This window comes from Fukomys damarensis, unplaced genomic scaffold (assembly GCF_012274545.1).
Source record: "Fukomys damarensis isolate Sample0158 unplaced genomic scaffold, DMR_v1.0_HiC HiC_scaffold_38, whole genome shotgun sequence".
NCBI classification, from domain to species: domain Eukaryota; kingdom Metazoa; phylum Chordata; class Mammalia; order Rodentia; family Bathyergidae; genus Fukomys; species Fukomys damarensis.
Genome location: NW_022900950.1, coordinates 36,259,409 through 36,273,970, shown reverse-complemented (window position 1 = coordinate 36,273,970; position 14,562 = coordinate 36,259,409).

Genomic DNA, 14,562 nt, shown 5'->3' with positions numbered 1-14,562 from the left:
TTTTTTTTTTTTTTTTTTTTTTTTTGTATCGGGGATAAATCTCACGACCTTTCACTTGCAATGCAGGTGACCCCACCACTGAGCTAAATCCCCAACCGACCTTCTACTCTGCTTTTAAAAATTATCTCAGGAACTTTCCTATTTACATCATTGTTCCATTAACATAAATCTCGCATAAGAGAGAGTAAGATGCAAATTTCTAGAAACATTTTCCCTAGATATTTGTTTTTGTCTTTCTCACCTTGCCATCTTCAGTTCTCAAACCTCCAAAAATGAGGAGCAAGAAAGCTTCACAACAAAATGAGAGCAGCAATTGTCTACACTACTCACTGCTCTTATCCCCGTCATTTGGCACATAGATGCACAGTAAAAGCTTTTGTTGAATCATCAGTTGTTTGATTGTCGTTCTCCATTATATATGTGATGGTGAGTACTGAAGGTGTCATGTCTTCACGATGAGCAATTTTGCTAGTTTCCCCATTAACAGTCGCTATTATAAAATAAATGTCATGAGTTTCAGAACATGGATCTATATTGTGCATCTCAGGCTGCCAACACTATAGGACTGAACCAATGAAAAAAACAGACATAAAGAAGATGACCTCCAAAAGCCTAATTTGCCCATCAACTGGAGACTAAAGATTTTTTTAAAAATAAAATGGAGTACTACTCAGCCATAAAAATAAGAAACTAGAGACATTTATAGCTAAGTGGATGCACACTGAGGACATACTCTAAAGTGAAATAAACAGGACACACGTGTAAATACCGAATGGTTTCTCTGCTGTGAAAAACTAAAAGTGTAAGTAAGGATCAAAATGTATAATTGATACTGTGAAATAGAAAACTTCTAAAGGAAAAGGGAAGTGGAATGGATAGGGGAAAGGAAAGAAGGGAAAAGAAAAATATGAGAAAAGGGAAAACATGAAAGCAAAGTCTTTGTAAATAGGGAAGAGTGGATGGGGTGAAAGGAGGGCAGGGGAATGGAAAAAAAATGAGAACCAAGACCTGTCATGTAAAGGTACAAGATCCCAATAATGAATGTAACTGTACTGTATACCTAAAATGTACCAATAAACTCAATGAGAGAAAAGAAGAAGAAGAAGATGGCTTCCAAAAGAACAGTATAGGAAGACTGAATGGGGCAATTACTTTTCAGATGCACTAGGAAAATCCCTAAAGTCTCAATGAAGCATTATTTCTTTGAAAGGTAGTCTTTTTTTTTTTTTTTTCTGGTGCTGGGGACTGAATCCAGGGAGCTCTACCACTGAGCTACTTCCCCAGCTCATTTTATATTTTATTTTGAGACAGGCTTGCTAAGTGGCCTAGGCTGGTCTTCAATTTGTGATACTCCAGCATCAGCCCCCTTGAGTAGCTGGGATTACTAGATGTGCATCATTGCTCCTTGCAGAAAACTGTATATATGCAAAATACTCTTCTATTTGAGACATTAAAAAATAACCAAGTCACTTATGGTGGTATATGCCTGTAATCCCCACTATGTGAGAGGTTGAACAAGGCTACTTGGAAGGCTGAAATGGAAGGATCACAAGTTTGAGGCCAACCTGGGCAACAGCAAGGCCCCCTTCTCAAATAAATAACCAAGACACAGTTCATCAGAACGAATGCAACTGTCCATGGCATAATCTAAGAGAGTTAAGAACACAAACTACTCAAAACTCAGCTGTGAATGCTTTCTACCTTGAGGAGAGATTATGTGGAAATAATAAAATTCTGTTATACAAAAATGGTTAGAATGGTCTTTGATCGTGAAAACCACATATCCAGTACCCACTACTAGTACTCTAGTACTAATTTTCTATTGCTGCTAAAATTAATTATCATAAACTATATGGCTTAAAATAATACAACAAGTATTATTGCTCTGTATCTCAGAGGTATGACAGGAATCTTGCTGGGCTAAAATCAAAAGTGTCAGAAAAGCTGTGTTTTTTTATGGAGGCTCTAGAGGAGTCTTGTAGAGGAGACAGGCTTCTCTGACAGAGGTGGATCATATTTCCTGGATCATATCCCTGTAGCTCCATATTCACAGCCAACACCACAGCATCTCTCATACCTTGCTTCCATTGTTGCATCTCTTTCTTTTACTCCCTTCTGCCCTTTTATCCACTTTTAAGACCCCATTAAACCGGGCATGGTGGCGCACGCCTATGATCCCAGCACTCAGGATCCTGAGGCAGGAGGATCGCTGTGAGTTCGAGACCAGTCTGGGCTGTATAGTGAGTTCCAGATCAGTCTCAACTACATAGTAAGACCCTGTCTCAAACAAACAAACAAACAAAAGAAAAAGACCTTATTGAGCTGGGCATGGTAGCACAGGCCTATAATCCCAGCACTTGGGAGGAGGATCTTATGAGTTCAAGACCAGCTTGGGCTACCTAGTGAGTTCCAGGTCAGTCTCAACTACATAGTGAAACCCTGTCTCAAAAAAAAAAAAAAAAAGACCCTATTATTAACAGGGCCTACCTAGATAATCCAGGATAATCTCCCTAATTTAAGATCATCTGATTAGCGATTTTAATTCAATCTGCAACAGCAATCTCCTTTTACCGTGTAATATAACATATTCAAAGGTTCTGCAGATTGGGGCATGGATATCTTCAAGAGGTTATTATTCTGCATACCACACCACTCATATTTTGGTTATCCAGGTGTGTTTTTGGAGGGATGGGATCTAAAGCAGAGGTTAAAGGGGTTAGACAGGGTCTCACTATGTAGTTGAGACTGACTTGGAACTCACTATGTAGACCAGGCTGGTCTTGGAACTCACAGCAACTCTCCTGCCTCAGCCTCCCAAGTGCTGGGATTACAGGCGTGCACCACCACACGCGGCCTACTGTATATATCTTTAAAAACACTAATCCCACGGCCGGGGATTTAGCTCAGTGACACCACACCTGCCTTGCCAGTGAAAGATGTTGAGTTTGATCACTGGTACCGAAAAAACAACAAAAAACACCCACTTATCCCATGGTTTTTACCATGTTCTGAAGCAATTCTGGTAGGCCTCTTTGTGAACATCTTTATGAAGTGTGATTAAAAAATAATATGATGAATGCTGCTGCTGAGTGCCATCAAACAGAAAGGTAGGCTCATAAAATCAACATAGTATGTATCCACCTTATTCACCAGATTTGGTACTGCACAACTTCTGGATCTTTCCCAAAGTCAAAATGACCATGAAAGACAAATATTTTTTAATAAATTCAGGATATCAAGGTAGCCATGACATCTTAACTAATTTTTAAACCCCATTCTATTTCACAAATATATTTAAACACTTTGGAGAGCCGGGGATTTAGCTCAGTTGTTTGGTGGCCTGCCTTGCAAGTGCAAGGACCCGAGTTCAATCCCCCATACCAAAAAAAAAAACAAAAAAAACAAAAAAACACTTTGTAAGTCACAAGTAAATACCATGAGTTTGAGAACTACTGATTGACTTGTAATATCAGAAAATGGAACTTTAAGAGAAGTGTATGATGGCTTCAATGTGTTCCTTCAAATAGATAATGCATATTTTCTTATAATAGAACTCATTGTTTAAAGACTTCTAAAATTAGACTGAGTGATTATGCAGAAAATGTCATACCTTATATGATCATCCAAAAAGAAGTTTGTATTTGTGAAAGCATTTATCATACCTTCAACTTCAGGAAATAATAAGAGACATAGAGAACTATGAGGAATTTCACTTGAAAAGTAGTAAGAATGACAAAGTAGAGTTCATGTAGCTGTGAATAATTGTGGAAAGAAATATGATTCCAGGGCCAGGGATTTAGCTCAGTGTTTCTGCCACCTGCTTCATAAGTGCAAGGTCCTGAGTTCGACCCCCAGTACCCCCAAAAATATTATGTGTGTGTGTGTGTGTGTGTGCATGAATTTCAGCAACCAGGTATATTTCACATATATTCATATATAATCATTAATAAATGATATTTATTTTTGCATAGGTAATAAAATCAGCATTGTAGTGTAAGATGGACAAAACCTCCAAAACTATCTGTTGTTCTAGACAGTTTCTTTTCACTAAATAGTGAACCAAGTTTGTATCATGTTTTACTCAAAATAAACTGACCCGAAAAACTTACTCTTCATAGATGTGTAAAGCTTCTTTTGTTTTAACACCAGCATTTTTTTTTTCCGTCTCTTACTTATATTGTTCAGGAAAAGCAAAATTTGATAGTATTTTAAATTAACTTTATTCAATAGCCAGCAGATGGAGCTGTTGAAAAATGTTCATGTTTTACCTTTTTTTCTGAAATAAGAGTTTAGAGGCACATTTTGTTTGTTGTACAAATAATGTGCTAATAGTAGAGAAATCAGAAAATGCCACTAATATTAAAAGGAAAAAGATCACTTATAATTATGCCACCAGAAAAAATTACTTTTATTGCCTTGATATATACCACTTAATATATCTATTTTGCTTACATATATATATTTTTTTTTTTGAGACAGGGTCTCACTATGACCTGGAACTCACTATGTAGCTCAGACTGTTCTCAAACTCACAGTGATCCTCCTGCCTCAGCCTCCCAAGTGCTGGGATTACAGGCGTGCACCACCACGCCTGGCTGTATTTTATTTTTAAATGTAACGTCTTCTAATTTCAATTATATACATATACATATGCCTACTTTCTCCACTTAAACATTTGTTCATATAGATAGAGAAAACTTTATGGATTATATTTAAAATATTTGTAGCTGACCAGACAGGCAAGGACTAATGAGAATGGATAACGGCTGTAGTTTAGGTAGGACCCTGTACGCCCCCAGCTGTCCTTAACCTTTTAGCTGATGGGCAAGGTCTGTTGGGTGTGCCCATTGAGGAAGGAAGGGACTCAGAGCAATCACTTGGTAACAATATTTAGAAATATTTCATTATTTTCCACACCAATACCTAACAGGTGAACTACCTGCTCTAGAAATCTCTGGAAGAATATATAGTACAAGCATACATAAAAGTAGAAGACTCCTAGGAAAGAAACCGAGTAGCTTTGGAATAAAAATGGGAAAGAAACTTGCCGCCATAGTACGTGTGGAACCATGAACATTTGTTTCATAATTTTTAAATGTTTTAAGTAAAATATCATGTGTAGCATTCAGATGAATAAATATCATTTTTTTAGTGGCTATTTACTACTATTCTATTGGGTAGATATATTCTAATTTTTTTATTTGTTTGTTTTTTGAGACAGAGTTTCACTGTGTATTTCAGGCTGGTAGTGCAGGCTGGCCTTGAACTCACTATGTAATCTAAACTAGCCTTCAATTCATGGTGATTCTCCTGCCTCAGCCTCCTGTGGTGCTTGGATTTTAGGTGTGCCCCACCATGCCTGGCTTATACCATAATTTATTCATTAAACCCTACTGTTAAAAAAAAACCTATTGTTGAACAATTGACTAATGAATTATAACATGTATGACATATTTAAATCCATGAGTTAACACTATATTTTAAAAATATACAGTTGTTGTTGAGGAATGGGGCAATGCTCTTGTGCTCAATGAGGAAAGAATTGCAGCGTGTACACCCAATAGTAAGTAGCAAGCAGCTGCATTTATTAAAGAGCACAGGAAGTTGTGCTCAGGACAAGTCTGTGCCAACGAAAGATGGAGAAAGGTGCCAGGTGACAGAGAAGCACTGCACATGGGTCAAAGCACACGAAAGTAGCTACAGAAACAGAGCAACAAAAAGCACAGACAAATCAGGCTTTCAGAATTTGAAGGCCAGGCAGGCATCCACCTGAATCTCTGGGTGCAATCGACAGGAATGATTGGCAGCATGCTGAGTCATCTTAGAGGCTATCAACATGTATGTTTGTCCTAGAATTCACTTGTATCTTAATTATATTTATGACAGATAGTACATATTTATGAATCTGTAATAAGGTGAAAATAGGGTAAAGATGACCAGAAGTTCAGGCTAGGAGATCCTACACCCATGTGCTCTCACCTAGAGCATCAGAGATCTCCTGGGTTTTATTTTATTTTCTACCCCTCTTAGGACAATGGACGCAGGAATACCATAGGGTATTGTTTACAACTAAACGGAGGGAGACGAGTGCTCCCTCGGATCCATTGTTTCTGACTGTACCATAGTCACTGTTGAAGTGTGTTAATGAGCCAAATTGCTACTTGGCAGACTGGCAAAGGGGAAAATCAAACATTTATCCTGTTGTATATAAACTATAATAGCAAAGAATCAAATATATTCTCTGAGCACAAGTAGTCCAGCTAATGGTATAATTGCAATATCATAATTTGCTAAAACTCTTCTGAGCCAGGTGCAGTGGCGAACGCCTATAATCCCAGCACTTGGGAGGCTGAGGCAGGAGGATCGCTGTGATTTCGAGACCAGCCTGGTCTATATAGTGAGTTCCAGGTCAGTCTCAACTATATAGTAAGACCCTGTCTCAAAAAAAAAAAAAAAAACCTTTTGAAAATAACTGTTATCAATATTGAACATAAATGTCTGGTAACATCACATAGAAAGCCAAACAAACATCAGATGTTTCTGACAAAAATCTATTCTCAATCTGATCAAGGCTCTAGTTGCAAGTACCAATTTACAAGAAATAGAAAGGTATATGTTCTGTTCTTTTCAACAAATTCCAAGAGGGAAATGAATAAGAAACAAAAATGGGTATCTAAGTATTAAAAGACATTAATTCATCAACTAGTTGTAAAGTATGTATCCGCTTAGAGTCTGATTCCAGAAGATAAACTGTAAAAATTAATTAGGATGTTTTTGAGATACTTGGAAATTTAAGCACTGGATATTTAATCATGTTAAATAATTATTCTTAATTTTTCAATGCATTAATGTCATAATGGTTATGTTAAACATTTAGCTAAAATGAAGTATTTTGTTTCTTCATATAGGTATCAGTTGCCCCATATGTTCAGTAGCAAAGTTTCACATTTATTTGAGGTAGAAAAAAATTAAAATGAAGGGTAAGGAACAAACTGGCTGTTCAGAGCAAGCTTGGGCTGAGTGAAAGAAAAGAAAAATAAAAAACAAAATGCACAACAGCAAGTGCTTAATGGGGTCTTGTCGCTTTATTCACTCCAGACATTGCAGGTCCACATATGGAATCCTGAGAGTTATTTGGTGCATGTGTCCTGGGATCTGGTCAGACCTCCCTTGCCAATCAGTCTAAGCCACTCCCTATCTTGCTATTTTATTTTCACTAGAGAAACAGATTCCCATAATTCTTTATGAGTTGCTGAAAGAGTGGAGGTCTTTGTCATCTATAGCTTCTTCCAGCTGGAAGGGGCTATAAACCCTACCTACTGGGGATCCTGTGCTATCCAAACTACCTTAGGTTGTTGTGGATCATAGGCTAGGTTAAAAGGAAAAAAAAAAAACTGTCAGAAAATGAGAAAAGAGTCAATGACCATTGAGCTGCCTGTTTGATGGGAGAAAGAAACTTTACTGTTAGCCCAAATATGAGAAGCAGGTCAGATGTTCACACTTCTTATAGAACAGAATGCATGTCAGAAAGGAATATCATATAAATTATCAAGAATCTGAGAGCCAGGGCCTTAGGAAGATTCTGTTTACTTAGCAGTAGCAGCACTGGAGTCTTGCTTTTTGAAGAAATTGCAAGTCTTCCAGAGGCTCACAGGAGTAATTTTTTCTTTTGGGGTGGTCTTAATCTTCAGACAATTCCAGAGCAACCAGCTTTATTCTATATAAAGATGAATCAAAATAAGAGATAGCATGTGGCTGAGACTGACTGGAAAGAAAGGCGTGGCAGGAGCTATACAGCACCATATGTCAGGACCCTATATGTAAAAGTTCTCACAGATTCCTGCAAGGTGTGGACAGCGTAAATGGACACAGACACGATGAAGAGCCCACTACGTGGCTTTCCTCATGGCAACCTGCCCTCTGTTCCTCAGGGTGTATTTTTTCCCCATTTTTTATTCAGCCCAAGTTCACTCTGCAGTGCCACTTTCTTACCTTTCACTTTTACTTTTTCAAATAAACTTTGTCACCCTTTTTTTGCTTGTCATATTCAATTCATTGTTTGACATAAGAAGAACCTAGAAACCCTCCAGGAGACTCCAGCACTCCAAAACCCAGTAACATCTCTGCCACCTTTACTGCAGTGAGTATGGCAAGGATCACTAAAAGGAGGGTCTTTCCATTTTGGTTTCAGTTGGTCTATGGGAGTCTCTTCTCTCCAACTTTTTGTAAGCACTTCATTTCCAGGATGAACACTAGGTAGTCCCTGTGGTCCAAGAGCTAGCAGGACTCTTTTCCTATACATGTTGATAGCCTACTGTATTTGGCCCAGATTAATAAAATATTGTAAGAGTCTCATGGTCTCTGGGTCTTCTATCATATCAGAGGATAGAAATCGCGTCCCATATAACATTTCAAATGGGCTTAAATTTAGGCCAGTTTGGGGTATATTACAAACACTCATGAACACTACTGGCAGTAATCAGAACTGGGACTTTGACATCTCTTGGCAAAGTTTCACCAGAGTTTACTTTAGAGTCTGTTTGGCTCTCTATCATTCCAGAAGATTCAGATTGTTAGGTGGAATGGAGGTGGCACTTTATTTCTAAAGCCTTTGCCACTTCCTGAATTTATTTAAGAGATAAAAGAAGCCGGGAGTGGTGGCGCATACCTGTAATCCCAACACTCAGGAGGCTGAGGCAGAAGGATCTCTGTGAGTTTGAGACCAGCCTGGGCTACATAGTGAGCTCCAGATCAGTCTCAACTACATAGTGAGACCCTGTCTCAAAAAGCCAAACAAACAAACAAACAAAAAAGAGGTAAAAGAAGGCCCATTGTCACTCTGGAGGGATTGGGGTAGTCCAAATCTGGGGATAATTTCTTTAAGAAGCACCTTGATTACCTCCATAGCTCTTTCTAAATGGGTAGGAAAGGCTTCAATCCAGCCTGTAAAGGTATCAATTCACACCATATCTGTTTAAATCCTCCACATGGTGGCATATAGATAAAGTCTAATTGTCAGTCCTCCCCAGGATATGTCTCTGTCTTCTGCACAGGTTCTAACAAAAGAAGTGGTTAGGGCTTGCCTGTGTAATTTTAGGCACAGAATGCGCAAGCTTTGCAGAACTGCTTGGTAGGTGCTGCTAGTCCTTGTGGAAACTTGAGTGAGCATTTCTAATGTAGCATCTCTTCCTAAATGGAAGGAATCATAAAGTATTTTTTATAGCTTCCCACTGTATCCCTTGGGGAAGGACCAGTTTATTTTTTTTATAGCACCAGAGCCCCTATTTAATTCCCCCTTGTCCTAAGGCACATTTATCTTCTTCAGGAATATAGACTGCTTTTAATGGTACCTCAGAAACTGGCAGTAAGGCTAGAGGCTTAAGGGTCTATAAGGCTGCCTTTTTGCTTCTTTATCAACCTTTTGATTTCCCAAGGAGATTTCAGACATGTCTTTTAGGTGCCCTTTACAATGCATGACTACATCCTGGTTTGGAAAATAGACTTATCCATGAGTTTGTAGAAATTCCTGCTTGCGCTTTATAGATGATTGCTTATTAGTTAGTAAGCCCCCCTTTTCCCAATGCTGCATGAGCATGAAGCACTAGAAAGGCATATTTGGAGTCTGTGTAGATATTTAACTTTTTGCCTTTTCCTAAAACCAATGCCCAAATAAGAACTATTAGCTCTTAAGCCAGTTGTGGCGGTGCATGCCTGTAATCCTAGCACTCCAGAGGCTCAGGCAGGAGGATCGTTGCAAATTTGAGACCAATCTGGGCTACACAGTGAGTTCAAGGGCAGTCTGAACTACACAGAGAGACCCGGTCTCAAAACAAAAAACAAAAAACAAAACAACAACAACAAAAAAAAAAACCCTATTAGCTCTGCCTTTTGTGCAGAGGTTCTGGGGGAAGATTAGCTTCAGTGACCTGTTGTGAAATGACAACTGCATAACCTGGCTTTCAACATACTTCTTGTACAAAGCTACTTACATCAGGAAACCATACATCCTCAGAGTCTTGGAGGGTCAGGTTACTGATGTCTTGCCTGCTTGCTTAGTTCTGATAGATTACTTGTTCACAAGAGTGCCTCCCCTGGTTGCCTTTGCTACTTTGTGTAAACCATGTTTCTCTTCTGCGATTCCTATCTCCCATTGCAGCCGATTATGGACTGAAACCTCTATCAACTATTATCAAGTGGTGTGATGTTGTTTTGTGTGTGAGCCCACTTGCAGAAAAAGGTTCTGGAGCTCAGACTGGGAGGGTAAGGCACAGAATCACCAAGCAGACTCTGGGGAGGTTTCTGGAACGCTTCCGCTTTATTCAGGAAATTCTCAGGCTTATATAGGGACAACCATTGGGGAGGAGCATTTATTTGGTGATATCTTATTGGAGACATGGTGGAGTGATTATTCTTGGGTGAGGTGAAAGAGTCACAGACTAGGGGCAGAGGTGTAGCCTGTTGGACCCAGCATCTACTCACTTAGGTGAGTTAGCTCAGCCTTAGCAAGGTCTCTGAGTTAGCTCAGGAGACAGGAGTGTGGTGCACCTGGCTCAGCCAGGCTTGAACTTCTGCCACAGTTCCCCCTTTTGTCTTTGACTCCAAAGCCTTAGCCAAGAGAACCACATTTTTATGAGTTTGTTTATACCTTTTATGGGCTAGGCATCTGATTTTTAAGGTAAAAAGCAATAAAATAATTTCAAGCAGGGTCAACATATACGGTGATGGCAATATCCATCGTCTAGCCTGGGTACTTAGGTTTTTCCGCCCAGCTTGAATGCCAGACCAGAGTATCTCTCATATATTATTAAGAGTAACAGCATCAAGAGCCTGTGTATCATTTAACTGAACAATAATATGAGTCAGGGTTTGTAAATGTTGATTGTATGTGGGATCCCAGGTTTTTCATATATAATTAGACACATTTTTATAATCATTACAATGTTGACAACAATAAGGAGTAACACAAATATGGGTGAAATTTGCATGACAAAGACTTAGAATCTTAGTCTCTAATAATTGAATTTTTTCTCGGACAAGATTATCTGGGTTTATAAATTTAAAATGGTAGCACAGACATCATGAAACAGTAGGGCGGTTTCTCCGAAGGCCTGTGTGGTATTTTTTGTCAATTGGTTGGCGGCAATGGCAGAGATTCCCAAATCACATCTACTGTGAGGATGAAGCATAAGGTTAAAGAGTGGATCTGAATTCTGCCAATCTTTTGTAAGATTTACTGGAAGCCAAATAGCAGGAGGCATTCTAGCTAAATATAGATACCAACCAGCGGAATGATTAAACAAAAGGGAGTCTATACAAGGGGTCAAGCAAAATTGGGGTGATATCAGTTGGCTTGAGGTCCACAAATCAAGAATCATTTTCAAAGGGTCTGGGTAGCTGACCCTTCTATGTCTGTGGGATATAGGAAAATAAACATGAAAAGGGAAGGCAGACAAGTGCTAAAGGGAAGAGAGATAATAGGCCAATCTATGGTAACAAAAATAGTGATGAGGCATTCGTTACCAGGGCCCATATTTGCGGATTGGGGGAGGGAGGAGGACCAGCCTGTGTTGAATTCACACTGAGGGCTGCACAGAGTAGGACCACTAGCGTAGGGCCCAGGACTGGTTTAGGGGTTCCTGGTGGTGCCACATTGATGGACTGGTCAACTAAAGGACTGAGTGCTCCCCAAGTGACCGGGGAGTAGCTCTTGCATTCTATCCTCCTCTGGTGCTTCCAGCAAGGCCCAGTCTTCCAGGTAGAGACCTTTCATCTTGGCTTCCAGAGGTGTGGGGGTTTGACATTTCTGGCAGGGACCCAGATGGGCTGTTCTGCATCCTGTGGGAAAACACAAGCAAATCCTCAACCAATTATTAGGAGTGGATCAGGTCCTTTCCATCTGTTTACAAGAGGGTCCTTCCATTACACCATGGGTGTTTCACCTGCTGACCCATGTAGGGGCTGCCAATGTTGATGTCCTTTGTCAAAGGTGAGGAAATTTAAAGTTAAAAAGGGCTTGATGTAACATATCCTGGAACACCCCAAATATTTGTTTTTTGTTGTTTTTGTAGCATCTGTTTGAAAATATTGTGGAATCTTTCAATAATGGCCCGTCACTAAGGAGTATAAGGGATTCCTGCTACATGTTTGGTGTTATATTTAATTATGAGCTCACTATAAGCCCTAGATGGGTATGTAGGACCATTATCAGTTTTTATCTTATATGGCACGCCCATAATACAGAAACAACAGAGGAGGTGACTGATGACATTTTTTGTTTTTTCCCCTGTAGTTTCTGTGGCACAGGCAAATCCCGAAAAGGTATCAATTGAAATATGAACATATTTGTATTTTCCAAGTGTTTTGACATGAGTAACATCAATTTGCCATAGGGCATTTGGGCTGACTGGTGAAAAATTTTATGACTTGTTACTGTACCTTTTTATTGTAGCTATAGTGAAACTGTTAATGGCTCTATCAATTAATTGATTTCCCTCCCCTAATGGGCCTGGGAGGTTAGTATGGGACCTTAGATGTTGTACATATACAGGATGAATTCTTTTTTCTAATAGTTGTTGTGTCTCAATGATTAACAGGTCTAATGGGACTCTGGGTAAGGTCTTACATAGCACGTGTGGCAGCCCGGGTAATAGAGCTGTGCAGTAGGTGCTGTCAGTGAAGATATTAATAGGCAATTCCATAAAATCTTCAAGGGCAAAGATGATAGCCACCAAGTCTTTTACCTGAGAAGATGCAATTTAAATTTCCTTGATTTTTACTATAGTTTCCTATTTATCTTGTAACATAGCTACATGCCCATATTTGGTAGGACTTCCATCTGTGAACACAAGGGGAGCTTGAGGGATAGCTATTTTTACCACAGGATTTTTAAACACAAGGGGGAGTGTGATAAGCCCTTTGGCAGAAATCAGGAAGGACTCATTGGGTTTTTTAATAAGTCTGCCCTTGCTTGGCGTATCTCCAGAATAGGCATTTGGTGCCAAGTGGTTGGGGCATAGTTGCACACCTGATCAAAATAGATGGCCGTCTGCCCTGCTTGACAGTTAACATCAGCATAGGGACCTGTTCCCCTCAACATAGCTATTATGCCATTTCTGTTGTTCACATTGACCTTTATACATTGCTTTGAACATAAGGACGTTACCTGGAGACAGACAGGCTCAAGCAAAATCAAACCAATCTTTGGGGCAATTCACATCGTATGAAAAGTTTTCCAACAATTGTAAAGCATATGGGCTCTGAGGCCCATGATCTTGAACCACCTGTTGGAAATCCTTCCAAACTTTTGCAGTGTGGCACCCAAGGTGCTTTTCCCAGACAGCCCATCATCACCAGAAAGGCGGAGTAACACTCAGAGTTTCATTTTGTCCCTCTGAAAATATGCTGGAAATAGGCCCAACCAAAGGATTGTTCCTCCTCATCCAACAAGTCCAGGTCAGAGTCAGAGGAAGAAGATCCATGGGATTGGTAAGATGGCAGCACACAGGGTGGAGGCCGCCATGTTGGACCAGAAAAGGTGGGCTTTTCTGGTTGACCATTATTCCAGTGATGAGGGAGTTTTGGCAGGGGCATGTAATTGACAGGAAATGAGAGACCAGTGGGCAGGTCTGAGGCCTTTGGGGAAGAAGAAAGCAGAAGAGACAGTCCACCTGCGCCATCTTTTTAAAGAGGCTTTTGTCTGCCATCTTTAGAGCTTTCAGGGGGCCCTACACTTGCCTGAGTTTGGACTGGAAACACCTCGGTCACCTTTACAGCATGAGGACCCTTTACTAAGGCAGCCTGTACTGGCTATTCTTGACTTAAGAGATAACCCATAATAGGGATCCTTACCCACAGCTTCAGTAGTTACCCAGTATACAGGAGTCCCTGTTCGGCGCCAGCTTTTTTTGTCCGTGAGCCTGCTCATGAAACAAGGTTCGGAAGCTTGGACTTGGAGTGTAAGGTGTGGAATCTCCAAGCAGACTCCCAGGAGATTTCTGGAACCCTTCCACTTCATTCAGGAATGCACAGGCTTATATAGGTGTAGCCATGGGGGAGGAGCATGGGAGGAGCATTTAACATTTGGCAATATCTTACTGGAGACACGGTGGAGTGATTTCTTTTGGGCGAGGCAAAGGAGTCACAGACTAGGGGCAGAGATGTAGCTTGTTGGACCCAGCATCTACACACTTAGGCGAGTTAGCTCAGCCTTAGCAAGGTCTCTGAGTTAGCTCAGGAGACAGGAGTGTGGCACACCTGGCCCGGTCAGGCTTGAACTTCTCCCACAGTCTGACTGCTTTCTGCCCTCAGCTTGCTAGCCAGGGCATCCCTACCAGTTAACTGCAGAAGTGAGCATGGATGATTTCGGCAGGCCGGGGGCAGTGTTCATGGAAGACAGGTTCCAGATGGAGAATGGGGCTGGTGCCTCGGAAGATCATTTCGGTACAATTGCAAGTCTCTGCTTTGCAGGAGCTCCCAGACCAGGCCTTCTCTGGCTGAGACCCAGTCCTGCAGCCCAACACCAAGCCCTCCCAGGAGATAGAGCCTGCAGGAGACAGGAAAGAT